Source organism: Salvelinus sp. IW2-2015, unplaced genomic scaffold (assembly GCF_002910315.2).
Source record: "Salvelinus sp. IW2-2015 unplaced genomic scaffold, ASM291031v2 Un_scaffold2061, whole genome shotgun sequence".
NCBI lineage: Eukaryota > Metazoa > Chordata > Actinopteri > Salmoniformes > Salmonidae > Salvelinus > Salvelinus sp. IW2-2015.
Genome location: NW_019943404.1, coordinates 120,128 through 134,724, shown reverse-complemented (window position 1 = coordinate 134,724; position 14,597 = coordinate 120,128).

The following is a 14,597-nucleotide window of genomic DNA, read 5'->3' as shown; positions in this document are numbered from 1 at the left end:
CAAATGAATTGAGGGGTATGTCTCAGTATAACAACTTATGGTGTGATCGTGGTAACATACAGGAAGTCCGGAATACCTCACCATCAAATGCCAACTTCATTACCTTCTAAGATTCGTTCTTTGGTTATTGTCACTGACGTGTATATTCTCCCCTAAGTCAACACTCGACGTCTCTCAAGAACTACGACTACGGCAAACTGAAACCGCATTTCCCGAGGCCGCATTTATTGTAGCTGGGGACTATAAAGAAATCTGAGGAGAACACTATCACACATATCTATCATCTATCTATCTATCTTTCACATATCTATCATAATCTATCTATCTTTCACATATCTATCATATATCTATCTATCTTTCCATATCTATCATATATCTATCTACTCTTCACATATCTATCATATTATCTATCTTCATATATCAATATCTATCTTTCACATATCTATCATATATCTATCTCTTTTCACATATCTATCTACTATCTATCTATCTTTCACATATCTATCATCAATCTATCTATCTTTCACATATCTATCATATATCTATCTATCTTCACATATCTATCATATATCTATCTATCTTTCACATATCTATCATATATCTATCTTTCACACATCTATCATATATTATCTACTTTCACATATCTATCATATATCTATCTATCTTTCACATATCTATCATATATCTATCATATCTTTAATATCTATCTATCTTTCACATATCTATCATATATTCATCTATCTTTCACAATATCATCATATCTATCTATCTTTCACATATCTATCATATATCTATCTATCTTATCACATAATCTATCTTTCACATATCTATCATATATCTATCTATCTTTCAATATCTATCTATCACACATATCCTGTGTAACACACGAGAGAAACACACTTCCTACAAGGCTCTTCCCGCCTCCCTTCGGCAAATCAGATCACGCCTCCATCCTGCTCCTCCCCACCTATTGGCAGAAACTTAAACAGGAAGCCCCGTGGTTAGGACTGTTAAACATTGATCTGACCAATCGAAATCTATGCTCAAGATGTTTTGATCACGCAGACTGGGAAATATTCCAGCCGCCTCTGGGAATAGTGTCAGCATATACACTGACTCTGTGACTGGGTTCGTCAGGAAGTGCATAGAGGATGTTCCTACTGTGATGATTACAACTTATCCCAACCAAAAACTGTGGATAGATGGCAGATATTTAACCACAGCAAGATAACCGGGAACATGGGCGAGTAAAATAGTCCACCATGCCCTCCGTATAAAGCAAACACTCTCGTTCCGGCCCAGACGGCATCCCAAGCCGTGTCCTCAGAACACGTGCAGACCAGCTGGCTGGAGTGTTTTATGGACATATTCAATCTCTCCCTATGGCAGTCTGTTGTTCCCACTTGCTTCAAAATTCGTAACCGAAGTAATGGAACTAAATGACTATCTCAACGTAGCACTCACTCCTGTCATCAATAAGTACTTTGAGAGGCTAGTTAAGGATCATATCACCTCCACCTTACCGAACAGATCCACAGACCACAGAGAGAATGATTTTGCGTCACTTCCTGTTGAATCTGCAGACGTGTTGCTGTGCGTTTTGTTGCTGTGCGTTTTGCTGCCAACTTTACTTTGCTAGCTGACAACTTTACGTTTTTTTGTTTTTTTTGTTTTAATTACCGTTTATATTTTAGTTTTTTTTCCATCGCAACTTTTTTTCCCTCATTCAACTTTTTCACTCCGGACGCTTTATCTTGACATGGTTCGTCAACACCTTCAACAGCCGAAGCTAAGTAGTAACATTAACATGATGTCTTCTAATTGCAGTCGCTGTACTCATAATATACAGGAGAACGATCGCTTACGGCGAGAATAGCTGTGCTACAACGCCAGCTTCAGACGCAATCGTTAGCAAGGGTAATTTCAGTGTAGGAAAGGAAGAAACAGCGTCTGTGCCACCAGTAAGTACAGATAGTAACGTTAGTATAAATCCCCCCGCACAGTCCCCGCAGCCGGACAACTTTCTCATGGCTTCTTGAGGGAAATGCTGTAGGAATGCTCAACCGGTGTCGCTCATTCAGCCGACAGAAACTTTCAACCGTTTTCCCCATTAGTGTAGCGAGTCGGAGTCTGAGTCTGAGTCTTCTCTTGTCTCTACTCCTCCCGTTACGGGTCTGAGACGCCAAGGCTCCCACCATTAGCTCTGACAAATTGAAAACCCTAGTCATTGCGACTCCATTACCCGCAGTATTAGACTTAAAGCGAATCACCAGCGATCATACACTGTTTACCAGGGGCAGGGCTACCGACGTTAAGGCTAATCTAAAGATGTGCTGGCTAAAGCTAAAATTCTGGCGAGTAAAGAGATATTGTTATCCACGTCGCACCAACGATGTTAGGATGAAACAGTCAGAGGTCACCAAGTGCAACATAGCTTCAGCGTGGAATCAGCTAGAAAGATGTGTCGGCATCGAGTATATGTCTCTGGCCCCTCCCAGTTGGGGAGTGGCGAGCTCTACAGCAGAGTCTCAGCACTCAATCGCTGGTTGAAAACTGTTTTCTGCCCCTCCCAAAAGATAGAATTTGTAGATAATTGGCCCTCCTTTCTGGGACTCACCACAAACAGGACCAAGCCTGACCTGCTGAGGAGTGACGGACTCCATCCTAGCTGGAGGGGTGCTCTCATCTTATCTACCAACATAGACAGGCTCTAACTCCTCTAGCCCACAATGAAATAGGTGCAGGCCAGCAGCAGGCTGTTAGCCAACCTGCCAGCTTAGTGGAGTCTGCCAATAGCACAGTCAGTGTAGTCAGCTCAGCCATACCCATTGAGACTGTGTCTGTGCCTCGACCTAGGTTGGGCAAAACTAAACATGGCGGTGTCGCCTTAGCAATCTTATTAGGATAAAGACCTCCTCCATTCCTGCCATCATTGAAAGAGATCGTGATACCTCACATCTCAAAATAGGGTTACTTAATGTTAGATCCCTCACTTCAAAGGCAGTCATAGTCAATGAACTAATCACTGATCATAATCTTGATGTGATTGGCCTGACTGAAACATGGCTTAAGCCTGATGAATTTACTGTGTTAAATGAGGCCTCACCTCCTGGTTACACTAGTGACCATATCCCCCGTGCATCCCGCAAGGCGGAGGTGTTGCTAACATTTACGATAGCAAATTTCAATTTACAAAAAAAAAAATGGCGTTTTCGTCTTTTGAGCTTCTAGTCATGAAATCTATGCAGCCTACTCAATCACTTTTTATAGCTACTGTTTACAGGCCTCCTGGGCCATATACAGCGTTCCTCTCTGAGTTTCCTGAATCTATCAGACCTTGTGTCATAGCAGATCATATTCTAATTTTTGTGGTTATTTTAATATTCACATGGAGAAGTCCACAGACCCACTCAAAAGTCTTTCGGAGCCATTATCGACTCAGTGGGTTTTGTCCAACATGTCTCTGACCTACTCACTGCCACAGTCATACTCTGGACTTAGTTTTTGTCCCATGGAATAAATGTTGTAGATCTTAATGTTTTCCAAATAATCCTGGACTATCGGACCACCATTTTATTACGTTTGCAATCGCCAACAAATAATCTGCTCAGACCCCAACCAAGGAGCATCAAAAGTCGTGCTATAATTCTCAGACAACACAAAAATTCCTTGATGCCTTCCAGACTCCTTCTGCCTACCCAAGGGCGTCAGAAGGACAAAAATCAGTTAACCACCTAACTGAGGAACTCAATTAACCTTGCGCAATACCCTAGATGCAGTTGCCACCCTAAAAACGAAAAACATTTGTCATAAGAAACTAGCTCCCTGGTATACAGAAAATACCCGAGCGTGAGCAAGCCCAGGAAATTGGAACGGAAATGGCGCCACACCAAACTGGAAGTCTTCCGACTAGCTTGGAAAGACAGTACCGTGCAGTACCGAAGAAGCCCTCACTGCTGCTCGCTCATCCTACTTTTCCAACTTAATCGAGGAAAATAAGAACAATCCAAAATTTCTTTTTGATACTGTTGCGAAACTAACTAAAAAGCAGCATTCCCAAGAGAGGATGGCTTTCACTTCGCAGTAAAATTCTATGAACTTCTTTGAGGAAAAGATCATGACCATTAGAAAGCAAATTACGGACTCCTCTTTGAATCTGCGTATTCCTCCAGGGCTTAGCTGTCCTGGATCTGCACAGCTCTGCAGACCTGGGATCGGGAGAGACACTTAAGTGTTTTAGTACTTCATATCTCTTCTACACACATGATGAAATAATATCGTGCCTCTAAACCTTCAAGCTGCATACTGGATCCTATTCCTACTAAACTGCTGAAGGAGCTGCTTCCTGTGCTTGGCCCTCCTATTGAACATAATAAACAGCTCTCTATCCACCGGATGGTACCAAACACTAAAAGTGCAGTGATAAAGCCTCTCTTGAAAAGCCAAACCTTGACCCGGAAAATATAAAAAACTATCGGCCTATATCGAATCTTCCATTCCTCTCAAAGATTTTAGAAAAAGCTGTGCGCAGCAACTCACTGCCTTTCTGAAGACAAATAATGTATACGAAATGCTTCAGTCTGGTTTTAGACCCCATCATAGCACTGAGACTGCACTTGTGAAGTGGTAAATGACCTTTTAATGGCGTCAGACCGAGGCTCTGCATCTGTCCTCGTGCTACTAGACCTTAGTGCTGCCTTTGACACCATCGATCACCACATTCTTTTGGAGAACTGGAAACCCAATTGGTCTACACGGACAATTTCTGCCTGGTTTAGATCTTACCTGTCGGAAAGATATCAGTTGTCTCTGTGAAATGGTCTGTCCTCTGACAAATTCAACTGACATTTCGGTGTTCCTCAAGTTCCGTTTAGGACCACTATTGTTTTCACTATATATTTACCTCTTGGGGATGTTATTCGAAAACATAATGTTAACTTTCACTGCTATGCGGATGACACACAGCTTACATTCAAGTGAAACATGGTGAAGCCCAAAAATTGCCCTCGCTAGAAGCCTGTGTTTCAGACATAAGGAAGTGGATGGCTGAAACTTTCTACTTTAAACTCGGACAAAACAGAGATGCTTGTTCTAGGTCCCAAGAAACAAAGAATCTTCTGTAAATCTGACAATTCATCTTGATGGTTGTAAATCGTCTCAAATAAAACTGTGAAGGACCTCGGCGTTACTCTTGACCCTGACTCTCCTTTTGACAAACATATCAAGACTGTTTCAAGGACAGCTTTTCCATCTACGTAACATTGCAAAAATCAGAAATTTTCTGTCCAAAAATGATGCAGAAAAATTAATCCATGCATTTGTTACTTCTAGGTTAGACTACTGCAATGCTCTACTTTCGGCTACCCGGATAAAGCACTAAATAAACTTCAGTTAGTGCTAAATACGGGCTGCTAGAATCCTGACAAACCAAGAAATTTGATCATATTACTCCAGTCTAGCTTCCCTACACTGGCTTCCGATTAAGGCAAGGCTGATTTCAAGGTTTTACTGTAACCTATAAAGCGTTACATGGCTTGCTCCTACCTATCTTTCCGAGTTGGTCCTCCGTACATACCAATACGTACGCTAGGTCACAAGACGCAGGCCTCCTAATTGTCCCTAGAATTTCTAACACAGGAGCAGGCGTTTCCCTATAATCTCCATTTTTGATGAACAGCTGCGCTACTACCCATGTGAGAGACGCAGACTCGGTCTCCAACCTTTAAGTCTGTACTGAAGACTTATCTCTTCAGTAGGTCATATGATTGAGTGAGCCTGGCCCAGGATGTGTGAAGGTGAACGGAAAGCTCTGGAGCACACGAACCGCCCTTGCTGTCTCTGCCAGGCCGGTTCCCTCTCTCCACTGGGATTCTCTGCCTCTAACCCTGTTACAGGGCTGAGTCACTGGCTTGCTGGTGCTCTTTCATGCCGTCCCTAGGAGGGTGCGTCACTTGAGTGGGTTGAGTTTACTGACGTTATCTTCCTGTCTGGGTTGCCGCCCCCCCTTGTTTTGCTGTGGTGAGACCTTTGTGGCTATACTCGCTTGTCTCAGGATTGTAAGTTGGTGTTGAGGATTTCCTCTGATGGGTGGGGGCTGTGCTTTGGCAAAGGGGTGTGGGTAGTGGGTTATATCCTTCCTATTTGGCCCTGTCCGGGGTTTCTTCGATGGGCCACAGTGTCTCCTGACCGCTCCTGTCTCAGCCTCCAGTATTTATGCTGCAGTAGTTTGTGTCGGGGCAGGTCAGTTGGTACCTGGATACTTCTCCTGTCTTATCCATGTCCTGTGTGAATTTTAAGTATGCTCTCTCTAATTCTCTCGTTCTCTCTTTCTCTCTGAGAACCTGAGCCCTAGGACCATACGTCGGACTACCGGCATGATGACACCTTGCTGTCCCAGTCCGCCTGGCCTTGCTGCTATTCCTAGTTTCAACTGTCTCCTGTGGTTACGGAACCCCTACCTGTCCCAGACCTGCTGTTTTCAACTCTTATGATCGGCTATGAAAAGCCAACTGAGATTATTCCTGATTATTATTTGACCATGCTTGTCATTTATGAACATTTTGAAATCTTGCTCTCTCTAATTTTCTCCTTCTCTCTTTTTCTTCTCGGAGGACCTGTGGCCTAGACCATGCGTCGGCTGCGCCCGTGGTGACTCCTTGCGTCCCAGTCCGCCTGGCCTTTGCTGCTATTCCAGTTTCAGCTGTTCTGCCTGCGCGTTATGGAACCGCCACCTGTCCCAGACCTGTTGTTTTAACTCTTGATGAATCGGCTATGAAAAGCCAACTGAAAATTATTCATGATTATTATTTGACCATGCTTGTCACTTATGAACATTTTTGAACATCTTGGCATAGTTCTGTTATAATTCTCCACCCGGCACAGCCAGAAGAGACTGGCCACCCCTCTAGCCTGGTTCTCTCTAGGTTTCTTCCTAGGTTTGGCCTTTCTAGGGAGTTTTCCTAGCCACCGGCTTCTACAACCTGCGATTACTAATGTTACTACTTAGCTTCGGCTGTTGAAGGTGTTGACGAACCATGTCCAGATAAAGCGTCCGGAGTGAAAAAGTTGAATGAGGGAAAAAAGTTGCGATGGAAAAAAACTAAAAATATAAACGGTAATTAAAAACAAAAACAAAACAAAAAAAACGTAAAGTTGTCAGCTAGCAAAGTAAAGTTGGCAGCAAAACGCACAGCAACAAAACGCACAGCAACACGTCTGCAGATTCAACAGGAAGTGACGCAAAATCATTCTCTCTGTGGTCTGTGGATCTGTTCGGTAAGGTGGAGGTGATATGATCCTTAACTAGCCTCTCAAAGTACTTATTGATGACAGGAGTGAGTGCTACGTTGAGATAGTCATTTAGTTCCATTACCTTCGGTTGACATTTTGAAGCAAGTGGGAACAACAGACTGCCATAGGGAGAGATTGAATATGTCCATAAAACACTCCAGCCAGCTGGTCTGCACGTGTTCTGAGGACACGGCTTGGGATGCCGTCTGGGCCGGAACGAGAGTGTTTGATTGCTTTACGGAGGGCATGGCTAGACTATTTCTACTCGCCCATGTTCCCGGTTATCTTGCTGTGGTTAAATGCTGCCATCTATCCACAGTTTTTGGTTGGGATAAGTTGTAATCATCACAGTAGGAACATCCTCTATGCACTTCCTGACGAACCCAGTCACAGAGTCAGTGTATATGCTGACACTATTCCCAGAGGCGAGCTGGAATATTTCCCAGTCTGCGTGATCAAAACATCTTGAAGCATAGATTTCGATTGGTCAGATCAATGTTTAACAGTCCTAACCACGGGGGCTTCCTGTTTAAGTTTCTGCCAATAGGTGGGGAGGAGCAGGATGGAGGCGTGATCTGATTTGCCGAAGGGAGGGCGGGAAGAGCCTTGTAGGAAGTGTGTTCTCTCCGTGTGTTACACAGGATATGTGTTGATAGATAGATATGTGAAAGATAGATAGATATATGATAGATATGTGAAAGATAGATATGTGAAAGATAGATANATGTGAAAGATAGATAGATATATGATAGATATGTGAAAGATAGATAGATATATGATAGATATGTGAAAGATAGATAGATAGATGATAGATATGTGTTGATAGTGTTCTCCTCAGATTTCCTTTATAGTCCCCAGCTACAATAAATGCGGCCTCGGGAAATGCGGTTTCAGTTTGCCGTAGTCGTAGTTCCTTGAGAGACGTCGCAGTGTTGACTTAGGGGAGAATATACACGTCAGTGACAATAACCAAAGAACATGATCTTAGAAGGTAATGAAGTTGGCATTTGATGGTGAGGTATTCCGGACTTCCTGTATGTTACCACGATCACACCATAAGTTGTTAATCATGAGACATACCCCTCAATTCATTTGATGATACAGCCGGAGCAATACAAGGATATAACATCTATAGAAGAGACAGAAATGCTTATGAGGGAGGTGTTGCTGTATATATTCAGAGCCACATCCCTGTAATGCTGATGGGGGAGGTGTTACTGTATATATTCAGAGCCACATCCCTGTAATGCTTATGGGGGAGGTGTTGCTGTATATATTCAGAGCCATATCCCTGTAATGCTTAGAGAACATCTTATGTCAAGTGTTATTGAAGTGTTGTGGTTGCAGGTTCATTTGGCACATCTAAAGCCTTTTCTTTTGGGGTGTTGCTATAGGCCACCAAGTACTAACAGTCGGTATCTAAATAATATGTGTGAAATGCTTGATAGTGTATGTGATGTAAACAGAGAGGTCTACTTTCATGGGGACCTGAATATTGACTGGTTTTCATCAAGCTGTCCACTCAAGAGGAAGCTTCTCACTGTAACCAGTGCCTGTAACCTGGTTCAGGTTATTAATCAACCTATCAGCGTATTTACAAACACTACAGGAACTAGATCATCCACATGTATCTATCACATTTTTACTAATACTGTAGAACTTTGTTTGAATGCTGTATCCATTCCCATTGGATGCAGGGATCACAATATAGTGGCTATGTCCAGGAAAGTTCCAACAGCTGGCCCTAAAATAGTGTATAAGAGATCATACAAAATATTTTGCTGTGACTCTTATGTGGATGATGTTAATTAAAATGTGTGATGTGATTAATGAGGAGCATCCAGACGCTGCACAATTTATGAAATTGGTTCTTCCAATTATTGATAAACATGCACCTGTTAAGAAACTGATTGTTATAAGTGTTAAGGCTCCATAGATTGATGAGGAATTGGAAAACTGTATGGTTGAAAGAGATTGGGCAAAAGGAGTGGCTAATAAGTCTGGCTGCACATCTGACTGGCTTACTTACTGCAAATGGAAAAAGTATGTGACTAAACTCAACAAAAAGAAAAAGAAACTGTATTATGAAGCCAAGATAAAAAAAATATTGTTTTGTTTCACCTTTATTTATTTAATTTTATTTCACCTTTATTTAACCAGGTAGGCCAGTTGAGAACAAGTTCTCATTCACAACTGCGACCTGGCCAAGATAAAGCAAAGCAGTGTGACACAAACAACAACACAGAGTTACACATGGGATAAACAAATGTACAATCAATAACACAATAGAAAAATCTATGTACAGTGTGTGGAAATGTAGAAGAGTAGGGAGGTAAGGCAATAAATAGGCCATAGAGGTGAAAATAATTACAATTTATAATGTGCAGATTATGATATAAAAAACTTTAAATGAAATTATGGGCAGAAAGACAAATTCCACTCCATCTTTCATCGAGTCAGACGTTTTATTCATCACAAAACCATTTGATGTTGCCAATGATTTTTATGATTATTTCATTGGCGAAGTGGGCAAACTTAGGCAGGAAATGCCAACAACGATCAATCAGCCTCATATTCCTGCATAAAAAAACGAATAATGAAAGAAAATAATTGCAAGTTTGAATTTTGTAAAGTTAGTGTTGGAGAGGTAGGAACAATTACTGTTATCGATCAATCATGACAAACCTCCTGGCATTGACAACTTAGATGGAAAGCTACTGAGGATGGTAGCTGACTCTATAGCCACTCCTGTCTGTCATATCTTTAATCTGAGCCTAGAGGGAAGTCTTTGTCCTCAGGCCTGGAGGGAAGCCTTTGTCCTCAGGCCTGGAGGGAAGCCAAAGTCATTCCGCTGCCCAAGAGTGGTAAAGCGGCCTTTACTGGTTCTAACAGCAGACCTATCAGCTTGCTGCAAGCTCTTAGCAAACTGTTGGAAAAAAGTGTGTTGACCAAATACAATGCTATTTCTCTGTAAACAAATTAACAGCAGACTTTCAGCATGCTTATAGAGAAGGACACTCAACATGTGATGCACTGACACAAATGACTGATGATTGGTTGAAAGAAAATGATAATAAGAAGATAGTGGGAGCTGTACTGTTAGATTTCAGTGCAGCCTTTGATATTATTGACCATAACCTGTTGTTGAGAAAACTTGGGGTCACTTAGAAATGTCCTTGTTTTTCTTTCTGTTCATTTGCCCATCTTAATCTTTTCTTTTTATTGGCCAGTCTGAGATATGGCTTTTTCTTTGCAACTCTGCCTTCAAGGCCAGCATCCCGGAGTTGCCTCTTCACTGTTGACGTTGAGACTGGTGTTTTGCGGGTACTGTTTAATGAAGCTGCCAGTTGAGGACTTGTGAGGCGTCTGTTTCTCAAACTAGACACTCTAATGTACGTGTCCTCTGGCTCAGTTGTGCCCCGGGGCCTCCCACTCCTCTTTCTATTCTGGTTAGAGCCAGTTTGCGCTGTTCTGTGAAGGGAGTAGTACACAGCGTTCTACGAGATCTACAGTTCCATCTCATATTGCTCAAAGGAACAGCAAACCTGGTTTCAATAAACAGATGAAGCAACACCTCACGGCACAACGCCTCTCCCCTATTTGACCTGGATAGTTTGTGTGTATGTATTGATATGAAGGCTACGTGTGCCTTTTTAAATGTATGTAGTTCTGTCCTTGAGCTGTTCTTGTCTATTAATGTTGTGTATTATGTCATGTTTCATGTTTTGTGTGCACCCCAGGAAGAGTGGCTGCTGCTTTTGCAACAGATAATGGGGATCCTAATGAATACAAAATATCTCCAACCCTAACTCTAACCTCTGTGTTTTGTCCAGAGCACAACCAACACAACCGGGACAACAGAGAAAATAACTAGCTAAAGAAATATTCATATGAATAAGTAGCTGTAGAAATATTCATATAATAAGTAGCTGTAGAAATATTCATAATGATAAGTAGCTGTATAATATTAATATTAATAAGTAGCTGTGGAAATATTCATATAATAAGTCGCTGTATAAATATTCATATTAATAAGTAGCTGTAGAAATATTCAAATTAATAAGTAGCTGTAGAAATATTCATATTAATAAGTAGCTGTAGAAATATTCAAATTAATAAGTAGCTGTAGAAATATTTATATAATAAGTAGCTGTATAAATATTAATATTAATAAGTAATTGTATAAATATTCATATTGATAAGTAGCTGTATAATATTAATATTAATAAGTAGGTGTAGAAATATTCATATAATAAGTAGCTGTAGAAATATTCATATAATAAGTAGCTGTAGAAAAATTCAAATTAATAAGTAGCTGTATAAATATTCATATAATAAGTAGCTGTATAAATATTCAAATGAATAAGTAGCTGTAGAAATATATCAACAGCATGAAAGGTATAATCATGGTGGAATGATGAAATCTGAAACAGTCTATTCCCCCTCAGGGTTGTCTGTTGTGCTGCTAGTCCTAACCCCCTCCACCTCTCAGCCCTAACCCCCTCCACCTCTCAGCCCTAACCCCCTCCACCTCTCAATTTACTAAGCTTCCCTAAATAGTGTTTTACATTTGAGGAGGAGAGCCAAGCATGGAGTCCACGGTGGCTTCAAACACAATGGAGCGGGGCAAGAGCCCAAGATGGCAGTCACGGTGCCTAAAAACACAATGGAAGAGGAGAGCCACAGATGAGGCAGGTGCTTCAAACACAATGGAAGAGGAGAGGCCAAGATGGAGGCCATGGCTGCGCTTCCACACACAATGGAGGAGGAGAGCCAAGATGGAGTTTCCATGGCTGGCTTCAACTACAATGGAGGGAGTGCCAACGATGGAGCTCACCGTGGGCTTCAACACAATGGGTGGGGAGAGCCAAGATGGAAAGTCCACGGTGGCCTTCACACAATGGTGGGGGAGAGCCCAAGATGGAGTTCAACGGTGGCTAAAACACAATGGTGGGGGAGAGCCAAGATGGAGTTCACGGTGGCTTCACCACACATGGTGCCGGTGGAGAGCCAAGGTGGAAAGTCACGGTGGCTTCAATACAAATGGTGGGGGAGAGCCAAAGGAGTCCACGGTCGCCTACAAACACAATGGCTGGGGGAGAAGCCAAGATGGAGTCACGGTTGGCTAAAACACCAATGGTGGGGGAGAGCCAAGATGGAGTCACGTGGCGTCCAATAACAAGTGGTGGGGGAGAGGCCAAGCATGGAGTCACGGTGGCCTAAAACCACAATGCGTGGGCGGAGAGCCAAGATAGAGTCACGGTGCGCTGAAAACACAATGGAGGTGAGAGCCAAGATCGGAGTCACGCTGGCTACAAACAACATGGAGAGCGAGAGCCAACCCGATGGAGTCACCGGTGGCTAAAACACAATGGTGGGGCAGAGCCAAGATGGAGTCACGGTGGCTTCAACACAAATGGGGGGAGAGGCCAAGGATGGCATCATGTGGCTCAACACAATGGAGAGGAGAGCCCAAGATGGAGTCATGGTGCTTCACCACAATGGTGCGGGAGAGCCAAGATGGAGTCACAGGTGGCCTCAGCACACCATGGTGAGGGAGAGCCAAAGATGGTAGTCACGGTGGCTTCAGCCCACAATGGTGGGGGCAGAGCCAAGGATGGAGTCACGGTGGCTTAAAACACACATGTGCGGGGAGCAGCCAAGATGGCAGTCATGGTGGCGTTCAACCACAATGGTGGCAGGAATCCAAGATGGAGTCATCGGTGGCTCAATACAATGGAGGCAGTCTGCCAAGATGGAAGTCATGGTGCTTCAAACACAATGGTGGGGGAGAGCCAAGATCGGAAAGGTCACGGTGGCCTTCAACACCAATGGTGGGGAGAGCCAAGATGGAAGTCCATGGTGGCTTTCACACAATGGTGGGAGAGCAGCCCAAGATGCAGTCATGGTGGCTTCAACACAAGGGAGGAGTGCCAAGATGGAGTCACGGTGGCTTCAAACACAATGTGGAGGAGAGCAAGATGGAGGTCTATGGTGGCTTCAACACAATGGTGGAGCGAGAGCCAAGATGGAGTCATGGGTCGGCTTCAACACCAATTGGCAGGGGAGAGCCAAGATTGGAGCGCAATTGGTCGGCTCTCAAGCACAATGGTGCGGGAGAGCCAAGATGGGAGTCACGGCGGTCGGCTCAGGCACCAACTGTGGGGGAGTAGCCAAGATGGAGTTCACCGGCTTGGCTTCAACCCACAGATGGAGGGGGAGCAGCCCAAGCATGCAGTCCAACCCGGTGGCTTCCACCCACAATTGGTGGGGGCAGAGCCAAGATGGCCTGCCCGGTGGCTTCAGTACAGCTGCCCCCATTCAGTCATCCAGGTTGTATACATATCATTAGTTGGGACAAGCAATGCACTGGCAGGCAAGCTGCAAGAAGGAGCGAGCAGGCCTACTATTCCCATAGTTTATTCAAAGGTGGCAATCTTGACGGCCAACATACAAGCTTGAAAAAGTTGAGGAGGTTTATCTAGATGTTACTTCGTTAGATTTTAGCTCAGCTTGCTCCGGTTCTAGCATTAGTTGTTTATTCTTGTGAGGTTGGTGATGATGTGTATAACTGAGGCGAGAGAGAGTCTACCTCTTCATGGGTTGTTGATGTGTTATAACGAGCAAGAGAGCCTACCTTTCTTCATGGTTGTGGATGTGTATAAACTGAGGGGAGGAGAGTCCTACCTTTCATGGTTGTTGATGTGTATAAACTGAGAGAGAGAGAGTCTACCTTTTCAATTGGTTGTTGATGTGTATAACTGAGAGCAGAGAGAAGCCTTTACCTTCTTCATGGTGTTATGTGTATAACTGAGGGAGAGCAGAGTCTACCTTTTCATGGTTCGTTGATGGTATAAAAACTAGGGAGAGAGAGGTCTACCTTGTTCAGTGGTTGTTGATGTGTATAACTGAGAGAGAGAGAGCCTACCTTTTCCGGTGTTGATGTGTATAACTGAGAGAGAGAGAGAGCCTACCTTTCAGTGGCGTTGTTGGATGTGTATAAGCTGAGGCGAGAGAGAGTCTACCTTTTCATGGTCCTGTTGCATTGTGTATAACTGACGGGAGACGGAGAGTCTACCTTTTCATGGTTGTTGAGTGTGTATCAACTGAGAGAGAGAAGCCCTACCTCTTCCCTGGTTGTTGATGTGTATAAACTGAGAGAGAGAGAGAGCCTACCTTGTCCTCGGTTGTTGATGTGTAATAACTAGAGAGAGAGGCAGAGCCTACCTTTTCATGTGTTGTTGAGTGTAAACTGAGGGAGAGAGAGTCTACCTTTTTTCATGGTTGTTGCATGTGATCTCCTCTCT